Source organism: Ursus maritimus, unplaced genomic scaffold, assembly GCF_017311325.1.
Source record: "Ursus maritimus isolate PB19 unplaced genomic scaffold, ASM1731132v1 scaffold_25, whole genome shotgun sequence".
Taxonomy (NCBI): Eukaryota; Metazoa; Chordata; class Mammalia; order Carnivora; family Ursidae; genus Ursus; species Ursus maritimus.
The window spans coordinates 42,376,370-42,389,426 of NW_024425008.1; the positions used below are offsets into that span (position 1 = coordinate 42,376,370).

The following is a 13,057-nucleotide window of genomic DNA, read 5'->3' on the forward strand; positions in this document are numbered from 1 at the left end:
AAGAATTATGCTAACTCTACTCTGCCTGTGCTCTATAAATGCAGCAACAAAGCCTGGATGACGGCACATCTGTTTACGACATGGTTTACCCAGTATTTTAAGCCTGCTATTGAGTGAGACCTACGTGTCAGATATTGAAATGTCACTGCTCATTGGCCACCCGAGAGCTGTAATGGGCATGTTGTTTTCATGATTGCTAACACAGTATCCGTTCTGTGGCCCATGGATCAGGGAGTCATTTTGACTTTCAGGTCTCTATTTAAGAAATCCATTTTGTAAGGCTGTAGCTGCAATAGGTTGTTGTTCCTGGGCAACGTAAACTGAAAACCTTCTGGAAAGGATGCATCATTCTAGGATGTCATTAAGAACATTTGTGGTTCCTGGGAAGAGGTCAAATTATCAACATTAACTGGAATCTGGAAGAAGTTGATTTTAACTCTCATGGATGACTTTAAGGTGTTCAAGACTTCAGAGGAAGTAACTGCAGATGTGGTGGAAACAGCAAGAGAACTAGAATTAGAAGTGGAGCCCAAAGGGGTACCTGGGTAGCTCAGTTGGTTAAGTGGCTGCCTTCGACTCCGGTCATGATCCCAGGATCCTGGGATTGAGTTCCACATCAGGCTCCTTGCTCAACGGGGAGCCTGCTTCTCTTCTACCTGCCCCCCCCCCCCCCCGCTTGTGCTCTCTCTCTGACAAATAAATAAATAAAATCTCAAAAAAAAAAAAAGTGGAGCCTGAATATGGGACTGAGTTGCTGCAATCTCATAGTCAGACTTGAACAGATAAAGAGTTGCTTCTTATGCATGAGCAAAAGAATGGTTTCTTGAAGAGTCAGCTCCTAGTGAAGATGTGGATTGTTGAAATAACAAAGGATTTAGAATATTACATTAACTTAGTTGATAAGGCAGCAGTAGGGCTTGGGAGGATTGACTCCAATTTGTAAAGGAATTCTGTTGGTAAAATGCTATCAAACAGCATTACATGCTGCAGAGAACTTGTTTGTGAAAGGAAGAGTCAGTGTGGCAAACTTCATTGTTGTCTTATTTTAAGAAATTGCCACAGCAACCTGATTAGTTAGCGGCCATCAACATAGAGGTTAAGACCTCCACCAGCAAAAAAATTAAGACTCGCTGAAAGCTCAGATGATGGTTAGCATTTTTTAGTAATAAAGTATTTTGAAATTAAGGTATGTATGTTGCTTATTTATTTATTTTAAAGATTTTATTTATTTGTTAGAGAGCAAGAGCGAACACACAAAGGAGGGGGAGTGCCAGGCAGAGGGAGAAGCAAGTTTCCTACTGAGCAGGGAGTCCGATGCGGGGCTCAATCCCAGGACTCTGGGATCATGACCTGAGCTGAAGGCAGACGCTTAACGGACTGAGCCACCCAAATGTCCCTATACATTGCTTTTTTTAGACCTAATGCTGTTACATACTTAATAGACTACAGTATAGTGTAAACATAACTTTTATATGTACTGGAAAAGAAAAAACTAATTTGACTCACTTTGTTGTAGTATTTGCTTTATTCTGGTGGTCTGAGCTGAACCTGCAATATCTCTGAGATGTGCCCCTACTTCACAGTAAACTGACAGGAAGACAGGTGAGTAATGTGTTTTTCAGGAGTTGCTCTCTTAAAATGTAGATTAGGGCACAAGGTTAAAATGCGGTAATTTTTTTTTCCCTTTCTCACATACATTTCTTAACATGTAGAAACATGTTCCAGCCAATCTTTACCTTTTAACTTAATTCGGAAAAAAGAAAGTAATCAACAAATATATTCAATTTCGTTCCTTTTCTATAATATTTCTTGTGTTTCTCTTCTAACCTTTTATTTTCCAGTTGCTCTGTGGGCTCAGATAAATTATGTAAAATATATTCTAAATTGTAGTTTTTATAGAATAATAAATGGGTTTTTTTTTTTTAAAGATTTTATTTATTTGTTAGTGCCCACAAGTGGTGGGGGAGAGGGAGAGACTCTCCAGCAGATTCCCTGCTGAGCACAGAGCAGGAGGAGGGAGGAGGGGCTCTATCCTATGACCCTGAGATAGTGACCTGAGCTGAAACCAATAGTTGGACGGTCAACTGACTGAGCCACCCAGACGCCCCAGAATAATGTGTTTTTAAAATATGTTTTTAACTCTATAAAATAAACTTTTGGTTGGAACTTGAGGTAAAAAAATCATAGTAATTTCCCATACAATCAGGTGGTATTATGAGCTGTACTCACTTTTGAAATAGGAAATAGCATTCAAAAAAGGATGTATACATATGTTTTCCCAAATTACATGATATCTTAGAGAGCAGAGCTACTGTAGCACACAGTATTGAATCTTTCTCTTGGTAGATTGCATTTTTTCTTTAACTGAAGTGAATCTTGGGAAAGTGGTAGAAAAATGATTAGACTCCAAGTAGCAATGTATTGGTCCTTCAGGGGCAGGGGGGGAGAAGCTATTTATATAATGTCATTTTTTTTAAAGATTTTATTTTATTTGAGAGTGAGTGAGTGAGAAAAAGAGCACATGAGCAGGAGCAGAGGGAGAGGGAGAAGCAGACTCTTCTGCTGAGCAGGGAGCCTGATGGGGGGCTTGATCCCAGGACCCTAGGATCATGATGTAAGCTGAAGGCGGACACTTAACCGACTGCCCACCTAGGCACCCTATGTAATGTTATTGTTAGTACTTTTGAAATTATCATCTATTTAGGTAAAGAAACTTAATGAGCTAATACCTGTGCTCTAAAGATAGAGACTTTTAAGATACTTTCAGTGTAGTATCCCATTATATCTGGAGGTCAAGTTTTTGTAACTCTCTCTCTCTCTCTCTCTTTTTTTTTTTTTAAGCAATGAGGCCCTAATAAGCCAAAGAACAGGAAAAAAAAACATTTCCTGTACTTAATAAATGGGTTTTGTAGTCATCCTCAGGCCCCTTCCTGAGGGCTTCATAATTTAGAACAGAAAGTAGTGTGTCTCATGTTTTACCTGTGTCCTTAGCACGAAAGTGGTGTCTAGCACATGGTTGATGTTCAGTAAACATTTGTTGAACGAATGACTATTTATAAATTGATTTCTTTCTTTTGGTTTTGCTAGCACATTTTTTGGGTGGAGAGGGAGATACTGTTGAGAGACAAATTATACCAGCTGACGTTTTTGCTTGTTTGTTAGGTAGTGGTGGTGGTAATTAGGTATGTGCTTGCCTTAGGATTTGTATTGGCTTTTTTCTGTGCCTAGAACACTATTCTCTTAGATAAATCTTCATGCCTAACTTCCTCCCCTCCTCTGAATCTCATATATATATATATGCCTAACTTCCTCCCCTCCTCTGAATCTCATATATATATATATGCCTAACTTCCTCCCCTCCTCTGAATCTCATATATATATATATGCCTAACTTCCTCCTATATATATCATATATATATATATATCACCTTCTCAAGAAGACTGTATTGACCTCTCTGTTTAAAATGGCATCTGCTCCCCTCTCCCTGTATTTCCGAGTTTCCTTATCCTAATCTGGTTTTCCCCATAGCAATTACCTCCTTGAAACATATACTATATAATTTACCTAAGATTATTACTGTCTCTCTTGCCACCAGTGTTCGTTCCTTTAGGGGCTTTAGACTATTCACTGTATTTCAAGTGAGTCATAGATGCTGGGCAAGCATTTGTTGAATGAATGAAGATAGGAACAAGGTAACATGTGAGAAAGTAAGTTATAAAATAATTCTTATTTTGAAAATTTCTATTTAAAAGTAGATATCCATTATTTAAAAAGTTTTGCTTTTGGAGACCACTGTGCTCCATTATGATACCAAGGCAACACCTGTGCAAGGTTAGGGACTATATTCTCTTGGTGGAAAAGGGACTGAGTTTTAGCTTCGATGAAATACATCATCTGCTTCAAACCTCTGGCATCTGTTTTGGTGAAGTTGCTTGTCGTAGCCTTCAGTGGTGGTTTAGTTAAGACAAAGTTGCTAGGTTTGAGTGTGTTCCACTGTGTGCGCATGGAACACCTATTTCCCGCTGGAGGTGGCTTTCCACAAAGTGAGGAATGACAATAGTAAGAGCTTCCTTCTTTCTTTGGACTAGGTCTTATACTAATCTTTATTAAAACCCTATGACGAATGGGTTCTTGTCCCCTGTTTCTTGGGGAAAACTTAAGAGGTTTTAGAGGTCAAGCGGTTTGCTTAGCCAGTAAGTGTGTTGAAGCTGGAATTCAAATCCAAGCAGTAAAACTTGTAGCGGAATTCACTACCCAAAATGTTTTCCTGGTGAAGAGCACCTAGAAGTGAAAAAGAAATTAGAAACAAGTTAGTACCTGATGTCACAGAGACTTTTATCATTATTTGCTCCAGCTTTGCATGACTTCAGTTGATTGAATGAGGCCACTGTGATTGAAACAGTAATATTATGTTAAAGTTAACTAATGCAACTTAAATAAAGTATATTTTAAATAAAACCAGAACTGGCTCCTAACCAGATCTCCTATTACTTGAATTTGGTTTAGCTCAAGAACAATTAATTTTAATTTGTTTTAAAAACAATGGTGATTTGTGGAGTGTGAATTAGAATCTACAGTTGCAGGAAATTATGCTTAAGGATACGTATTTATATGCTGAAGCCAGTAATGTGTATAGGAAAAGTAGTAGGACATTATTGTGTAGATAGAATCATTCTATTTTAAAAATAACGCTCCAGAGCAAGACATGAGGTACTACTTTTGGAGATACGTTGAGACTTTTTTGGCCTGAGATGATCACTGGGAAGAGTTCTCACTGTGATGAGAACATCCTACTGAATGAGGTGCTTTTCTTGATGCCCCATTCAGTTTTAGTGGGATAAAATACTGACAAAAGCTTTTTCTTAATACTTCTTTTTGCCCCTTTGAAGTGGCCAGCAGAGGCTTCTTTCTCAAATGCATGTTCATGGTGGAGGGAAAAAATGTAATGGTTCAGAAGAGTTTATGATGAAAGCAGTAATTCCTTTTCCTTACCCCTCCCCACCTAGTTCCCTCTCCCGTGGAACCACTTCAGTTGTTTCTATGATTGATTCATATTTCCCCATGTTAATATGCTTTTTTGTTTTCTTGATTTGCCAATTTTAAGCATTATCTATTGACTTTCTGCGGTGAGAGTCAAGATTTAGCTCTCATTTACCACGTGTCAAGAATTACAGGGGATCTGAGATTTTCCCCTACTTGAAGCTAACAAGTTAGCCTGCCACAGTTTCGTGGATGCTGGTGGAAGACACAGTGTTAGAGATGAAGTACAGTTTATTACTCATAACAGTAGCAGTAGTCAGAATATCAGCATTCATTTGTGCCCGTGTCCTGAGCCTCAGTTCCCACAGGATACTGCAGAGAGGGCCACATAATACCTATTATACCCACATAGTGGGTTTTGTTACTGGAGAAAACTCTGAGCTTAGAGATTTCAAATATTTTATTACAGGCAGTAAGCATGCCTGCCCTTTGTTCCAGAGGGAGACAGTAAGCATGCCTGCTTTTTGTTCTTGAAGAAAACATTTTGTTTTGCAAGGCTGTTTGCTATATGAACATTCTTGAAAATACAGTCTAGAACAATGAGCAGACAGCATCTTGCCTGAAAGACATAGAGACCCATTACGAATTATTTCCCAACACGACTATACCCCATTTCCCATCTTCTTTCTGCTATAGTTCTGTCATCATTTTAAGCTCTTTGGTCACCTTGGTAAATACTATCTATTTGTTTTTATTACACTAACAGTAGGTGATATCTTTTGACTTCCTGCTTTGAAAGAGGAGTATTTAAGGCTGGGATCCTTGTATGTTAGAAAACCAGCGCAACCATAACTTAAGTGAAAAAAACAAATTGGTTTCCAGACCTGAGAGCCCAGGAGGATAGAGTAGGATTGGATCCAGGAGCTCAAACCTTGCTTTGAAGAGTTGCTCTCTTGCTGTTACCCGTCTGATTTCCTCCTTTTAGCTTTATTTTCAGGATGCTCCACACCCTTCCCACCCCTTACCCACCTGTACAGATTCTAGGCTTTGTGTTTATTTCCAAACAAGTTATAGCAAAGCAGAGAGAATGGGTTAGAATACTTAAGAGCCTGGTCAACATGCATACTTTTTTTACAGATGGGAATGGGGTCAGCCCTGTATGAATCACATGTATTAGGGGTGGGGAGAAGGTAATTCTCCAAAGATAAAACAGGATGTTCTCCCCGTATCAGAATTTCCAGTTGTATTCTTTTTTGGGGTATTATTTGCTTTTATAGCTTCCTTTAATTTTTCCATTTTTAAAAATTTATCTTTTTGTTTTTATTGTTTTTAAAGATTTTATTTATTTATTTGACTGAGAGAGAGAGAGCACAAGCAGGGGGAGTGGCAGGCTCCCCACTGAACTGGGAGCCCAATAGGGGACTTGATCGCAGGACCCTGGGATCAGGACCTGAGCTGAAGACAGATGCCTAACCGGCTGAGCCACCCAGGTGCCCAATTTTTCCATTTTTTAAAGATAGTATCAAATTTCTAGTATCTCTCTTTTTCATAGTTACCATCCTAGATACCCTCTATCCTCCTGCTCTGTTCTGTGTGCTTTGTTTAGAATTGCTGCTCAACTGGCATCTTGTGACTTGCCTTCATTATGCTCCTGTTTCCCATATATTCATCTCTCTTGGTTTTATTGCCTTGTTTTGCTAGGGTACATACTAAGGTAAGATGTGTGGGAGGTAAATTTTGAGCAATTCCTTGTCTGAAAAGGTTTTTATTCTGTTCTTAAACTGGATTGTTAGTGTGGCTGGGAATGGAAGTCTAGGTTGAACATAATTTTCTGTCAGAATTTTAAAGCCATTGCTTGACTGTTAGTATCCTTCATTATTGATGAAAAGTCCTAGGCCAGTTTGATTCTTGTTCCTTTGTAGATGAGCTGTTTTTTCTCTGAAATCTTGTAGTATCTTTTTTATCTCTGTTGTCTCAAATTCTCCAGTGATAGTCTTGGTTTGGGCTTTTATTCATTTGAGCACTGAGTGGGCCCTATTAATTGGAAGACTTCTATAAATCTATTAACTTATTCATCTTTTGTGGAAAGTTTATATTTCTTCAGAAACTTCCTCCAAATTTTTTTCTTTTCATGCCAGAATTCTCTTTTTAATTTTTAATTTTTTATTGAAGCATAGTTGACACACAATGTTACATTAGTTTCAAGTGTACAACACAATGATGCAGCATCTCTGTATGTAATGCTGTGCTCCTCACAAGTGCGGCTACCCTCTTTCTCCATACAGTGCTGTTACAGTACCATTGACTGTATTCCCTGTTCTTTCTGGAATTCTTATTGATCATATGCTGACCTCCTGGACTGTTGCTGTGTCTCCTTTGATAATTTTTTGTGTTTTTGTCTACTTTTTAAATTTCATCTTCACAACTTCAAACCTTATATTGCCTTTTTAAATTTATTTTTTATTTCCAAGAGTCTTTTCTCATTCTGTTTTGCCTTTTCACAGCATCCTGTCTTGCATTATGTGTGCAAAATCTTAACTGTTTCTGAGGATCTTAGAAGGCTTTTAACAAGATCTATTCTGTTTTACGAATTCGATTTCTACCTTTGTCACATTTCTTTAACTTTGTGTTTCCTTATCTCTTTCATGATACAGATGTTTGATTCTGATTTAACAAACAAATGGAAGAATGAAGCAATAGAAAATGGTTGGGATCTCTGTACCTACCTAGGGTCTGTCAACTGGTGAGCTTTGCATTAGGGTGAGCAGTTAGGGGCTTCAGTATTCTTGACGAGTGGTGCTAAGGCCTCTAATAGCTGCTATTAATTCTCTTCCGACAGTTTAATTTTATTAAAGAAGGATCTGCCAGTTAAAATTTTTTTTAATAACGTAAAATCTCAAAGATTATTAGGATTATGAAGAGAGTCAATGATCTAGGGTCTAGAAATGTTCAAATAGTCCTCTTTCCTATGTTTTACGGTAGGAAGTTTTACGGTATAGAGTAGGATAGCAGACAGCAGCCCCCATGTTGGAGCTTGACTGGTTGGGTTCAAATCTGGTTCTGCCACTTAGTTACAAGTTACTTAGCCTCTCAGTGCTCCACTTTCCTCATCTGTAGTATTCAGACAATACTGATACTCACCTGGAGCACCTGGGTGGCTCAGTTGGTTGGGTGGCTGACTCTTGGTTTTAGCTCAGGTCATGATCTTGGGGTCTTGAGATCAAGCCCTATGTTGGGCTCCGTGTTCTGTGGGAAGTGTGCTTGGGGATTCTCTCCCTCTCCCTCTGCCCCTTCCCACCCCTGAAATAAATAAATCTTAAAAAAAAACCACTAAGGTTGTTATGAGGATTTAGTTAAAAAATACATATTAAATACTTAGCATATAGTGAATTCTCAGAAGGTGTTAATTTTACTTTTTGCTCTGCCAATAATAATTATGTAATTTAGGTATGATGGTTATTGCCCACAGCAGAAATTTTGGTAGGATTAGGTAATTTTAGAATGTGTTTTTCTCTTTAGAACCTCAAAAAACACTTGGTGTCATTACTTGAAGCGCTGAAATGTGTATGTGCAAATGTTTTCATAAAAGTCTCTGAAAGGTTCCCCCCCTACAAAGAATCTTACTAAAGATAACTTGATAAGAAAAGTAGTCTTGGAACACAGCCAGAAAACTAGGAATGAAAAAATACTATTTTCATGCCCAGAAACCTCTATGTACAATCAAAATCATATGTGCTCAGGATGTTAGGGAAGCTTGTTCCCATACAGAACACACGGACAATCCTACTTTTTGGACTTCAGAAAATATTGAAAGTTTCTTTATAAATGGATGTCTAGGATAGGACTGGCGGGAGGAAATAATTCTTGAAAAAAAATATTTTTCGAGTACTCCCCATTATGTTGGAACACTCTGAGACTTTCCTCACCACACTCTGCTGACTATTTGTGAAATTCGGGTGAATTAAATAAGAGAAAAACTCTTGTATGGTGGTTCCTGTCTCCCTACGCCCTCCAAACTTGACCCTTATTTGAACTAGGGGGTTTTTAGTTTGAATTATTTATGTTGCTTTTTTTCTTTTCCCACATAGTGGAGGAAGTCCTTGGAATGTATTACTGTTCCTGTTATTATTTACTTTTTAAAATGCAAACACACACATAAGTAGTGTCAGTGAGCCCCTATATATTACCAGTTAGTTTCAACATTTTGCCGTAGTTGTTTATTCTTGTCCCCGTTTAAAAACAATTTTAAACCAAATTCTAGACATCATGTTATGTTAGCCCTAAATACCTCAATATGTCTTTTAAAGAGACATTTTCCCCATAACCACAATGCCATTATTTTACCTAACAAATTAACAGATTGCTGTGATGCTTAGCTTCTGAATTTTATTCTCCATATTAGTATTATCAAATTCCTTTATGTCATCTAAAACCCAGTTATATTCAAGTTATTGGTATCATTTTTAAGTGACCTGTTTTTTTTAAATTTACGTAAACATATTTGTATTTGCAAGTGCTTGACTTTAACTTAACATAGAAATTTTGAAACACATAAAAGTAGATGAAATCCGTGCAATAAACCCCTATGTACCTGTGACTCCGCTTTGGCAGTTATCACCAACTCAATGCCCAGTTTTCTTTCATCTGTTCTTCCACTTTCTTCCTCCTGGGTTATTTTGAAACACATCCCAGATATCATTTCACTTGTAGTCTAGTTAGCGTATCTTTAAAAGATAATGACTCTTGGGGCACCTTTGTGTTTCAGTCGGTTAAGCATCTGCCTTGGGCTCAGGTCATGATCCTGGGATCCTGGGATCACGCCCCCTGTCCCACTCCCTGCTCAGTATGGAGTGTGCTTTTCCCTCTCCCTCTGCCTGCTGCTCCCCTTGCTTGTGCTCGCTCCCCTTGCTTGTGCTCGCTCGCTCTCAAATAAATAAATAATATTTTAAAAAAAATATAATGACTCTTAAAAATGTATATATGTATATATGTATTTACCTCCACAATTCCTTAATATCAACTATCCACTATTCAAATTTCCAATTATTTCAGATGTCATTATTTATTTTTCAAACTTCATAGTTTTAATAGGATCCACATAAGGTCACTGCCTTCCTGCTGGTTGATAATGACTTTTAAGTCCTTTTTAATCTAGAGGTTCCCCCTCACTACCTCTCTTTTTTCCTTTCCCTTGTAATTTATTTATTAGAGACACCAGGTTATTGGTCCTTTAGAGTTTCTGAGTCTGGATTTTAATGCTTACATCCATGTGGCTTAGTTTAACGTGTTCTTTTTTCACCGTTGAGCATACTAAATATTCTTGTAATCTGAAGATACAAATGTTATTATTTTGTAAATCTTAGAGTTTGATTTAAATACTATATAATACCAGTCGTTTAAAGCGTGGCCTTCTCTTTTTGGTGAAACAGCATTTGTAAAGTGAGTTGATAGCTAATTAGAAGCTGTAAGCCAGATTCCTTGGCACTGCAGTGGGCTACTCTTCACATAATGAACAATATGAAAAGCAGCCCTGTAAGGACAACATCAAAAAGAATTTTGTTTACTAATGTTATGCAATATCTTGTACACTTAGCCTTATCTTCTTAAATATGCAGATACTGGAGTTACACCATTTCCTCATGTAAAATGAGGGCAATATGTATTTCAGTGGCCTTTGGTGGGTCTTGAGAGAGAACGCATCTAGCACAGTATGAAGTGTGGAAGAGACCTTTGAATGTTTATTTCCTTTTCTGTAAGCATGGCCATAATTGTGAGACTCTTCTGTCTTCAGTCGAAAGTTTTAGGTATAAGGCTGGTGGCCACGGAAACCATACCTAGTCTAAAGGGTTAGGTTGGGTCAACAACAGGTCTGTCCGAGTGAACCAGGGTGTACACTCCGAGCCATTTAGGACAGGTTATGGAATAGCTGGTTAGAACAGATAGGTCATGTTACATGTACCCATGGTTCACTGTTCCCTCTTTCCCCAACCTCTTTGGTTGCTGTTTGACGGATTGTACGGTTTAGAAGGTGGGCATTAGATCAGTTCTAGGAGTACAAGAAAAACAGTGATTGGATTACTAGGAAGACAGAGCAGCAGATGTGGCTATGGGGAGCTAGGGATCAAGCAAGCAGAGTGGCCGAAAGATGTAGATACAGTTCCAGCAGCAAGGAAGGACAAGCTGGTTGCGGAGAAACGTGCAGAAAGTCTGAGAACAAAAGTGAAGGAGCAATTTCTGGCTCCTTAAATGATGGTTTCTTTCATGAGGCCTTGAAACAGTTTATTGGTAAGAGCATTCCAGCTAAGCCTCTGTGTTTGAATAACAGAACATCAAATGGAGAGGACTTTTGGAATTTATTTCTTTGTATCTCATAGAACCAGACATTAGAACCTGGGATAATGACCATTTGCTTGCCTCTGCTTGGTTGTGTAGGAAATTTGTATGATGTTAATTAGGCTAGTTAATAGTATAGAAATTATTATTATTATTATTTTTTACAGTTTTATACCGTTATTTGACAGCCAGTGGTTAGTTCTCACCCACATCATCCGTCTGTAGATTTTTGAAAGTGGTGACAGGTAGATAGGTGACCAGTGTATAAAGCTGGTTTGGTGAGTCTTCATCCTTGTTAAGTTTTCTGGACAACTGCACACGTATATGGTGTGGAACCTTCCTTATTCCTTTGGCCCTGACAGTGTTGTTGAGCCCGGTGTCAGTGCGCACATCTGGAGTTTTCATCTCCTTCATGGTGAATACCGGATGTCTTTGAGTGCCTGAGGGGCACGCTTCTTGAGACCCACTCCATGGATGTGCTTGTGAATGTTGTTGGTGTATACTTTGGTTACTACCTTGCTGATGGCAGAATGGCCCATCTTCTTGTCACCCTCTTTGCAGGAGCTGTTCTGCCAGGCCCTGGTTGAAAAAGAAGAATAGTAAATGCCCTGGCTCACGTCAAGTGATTCTGTCATATCTTGTTTGGGGGAAAGTGTAGGGATAGAGGAATCTTCTTAAGGAAACCCCTTTAGTAGTTATTTTTCTCATAGCTAGCAGCTGATTGGAATACTCTGGGTAGAATAGGCTTTATAATTAGAAAGTAGTGTTAAGTTACTTATTAGCTATGGGGAACAAATTGTGTGGTGTTTCCTGGGTTTAAAGAAGAATTGATTAAAGGCTAAGAAATTGTTTTTCCTCCATTGACTGGGTTCTTTCTAAATCTAATCTAGCTGGTCTTTGGGCAAATACATCAAAGTATAAGGACTTGCTTGTGATTTGAACTAGATCTGTGTCTCTTTCTGGTGAATAATAGCAGTAAGGACGCTAAGTTGTCAGAGTTTGTGGAGAGATTCTGAGGGAAATAAATCTTGCCACCAGTGTTTGCTCCTAATGTTCCTTAATTTAAGCAAAGATAATTTCATGTTCCCGTTCCAGAATAATCTCTGCAAACAAATATGTTGAGCATATTGGAGCAGAGTGAAATATGAGAACTAGTCAAGGACATTGTGCATTCATTGAGTAGAAGGTACCCACAGTGGCCTATGTTATTTTGATACAATAGAACAACCTCGATAAACAGATAAAATGTTTTAATATCCATTAATTTCTAGGGCTCTTTACAGACCCTCCCCTGCCCTTTTAAGGACAGACTATTCATTCTTTCAGTGAAATGTTGAATACCAGCTATGTCTTAACACCATTACAAGAACTAACTCAGCTGTTGAAAAATGATTATACGAGAGTGAGCACTAATTTTGGTTTGCTTTGAACAAAGTAGACAGGACCTTTCTGCATAATTATAGTATTGACTGAATATTGTGCTAAGGGATCTGATCCTCACCACAACTCTGAAATATCAGGCTAAGAAGTAGTGATTCACCAAGGTTATGGAATGAAGAAAAAATGACTACTCTTAGAGTAGAATCCAAGCTTTATAGGAATTGAAGTGGTATTTTGCTTAAAAATTGGAGGGGGATGTCTTTTATGTAAATTACTCTATCTAAATAGGCTGTGATATCATAAATTACTAATTTTTACCAGATACCACATATTAGGATTTGATAACTGGGGACCCCCCCTTGA

General features: G+C 38.2%; 1 protein-coding gene and 1 pseudogene across 3 annotated transcripts in view; one reads left to right on the forward strand and one right to left on the reverse strand.

Annotated features, from left to right (window-relative positions):
• Positions 1-13,057, forward strand: part of FBXO34 (F-box protein 34) — an 83,015-nt gene that overhangs the window by 14,045 nt on the left and 55,913 nt on the right. The window contains exon 2 of one of the 3 annotated variants that reach the window (XM_040641861.1): positions 1,517-1,602. The exons of the other annotated variants lie outside the window; for them this stretch is intronic. The gene's annotated coding sequence lies outside the window, so the exon portion shown is untranslated. The remainder of the gene's footprint in view (positions 1-1,516; positions 1,603-13,057) is intronic. 3 annotated transcript variants of the gene reach the window in all.
• On the reverse strand, positions 11,510-13,054 carry LOC103674582 (annotated as a pseudogene).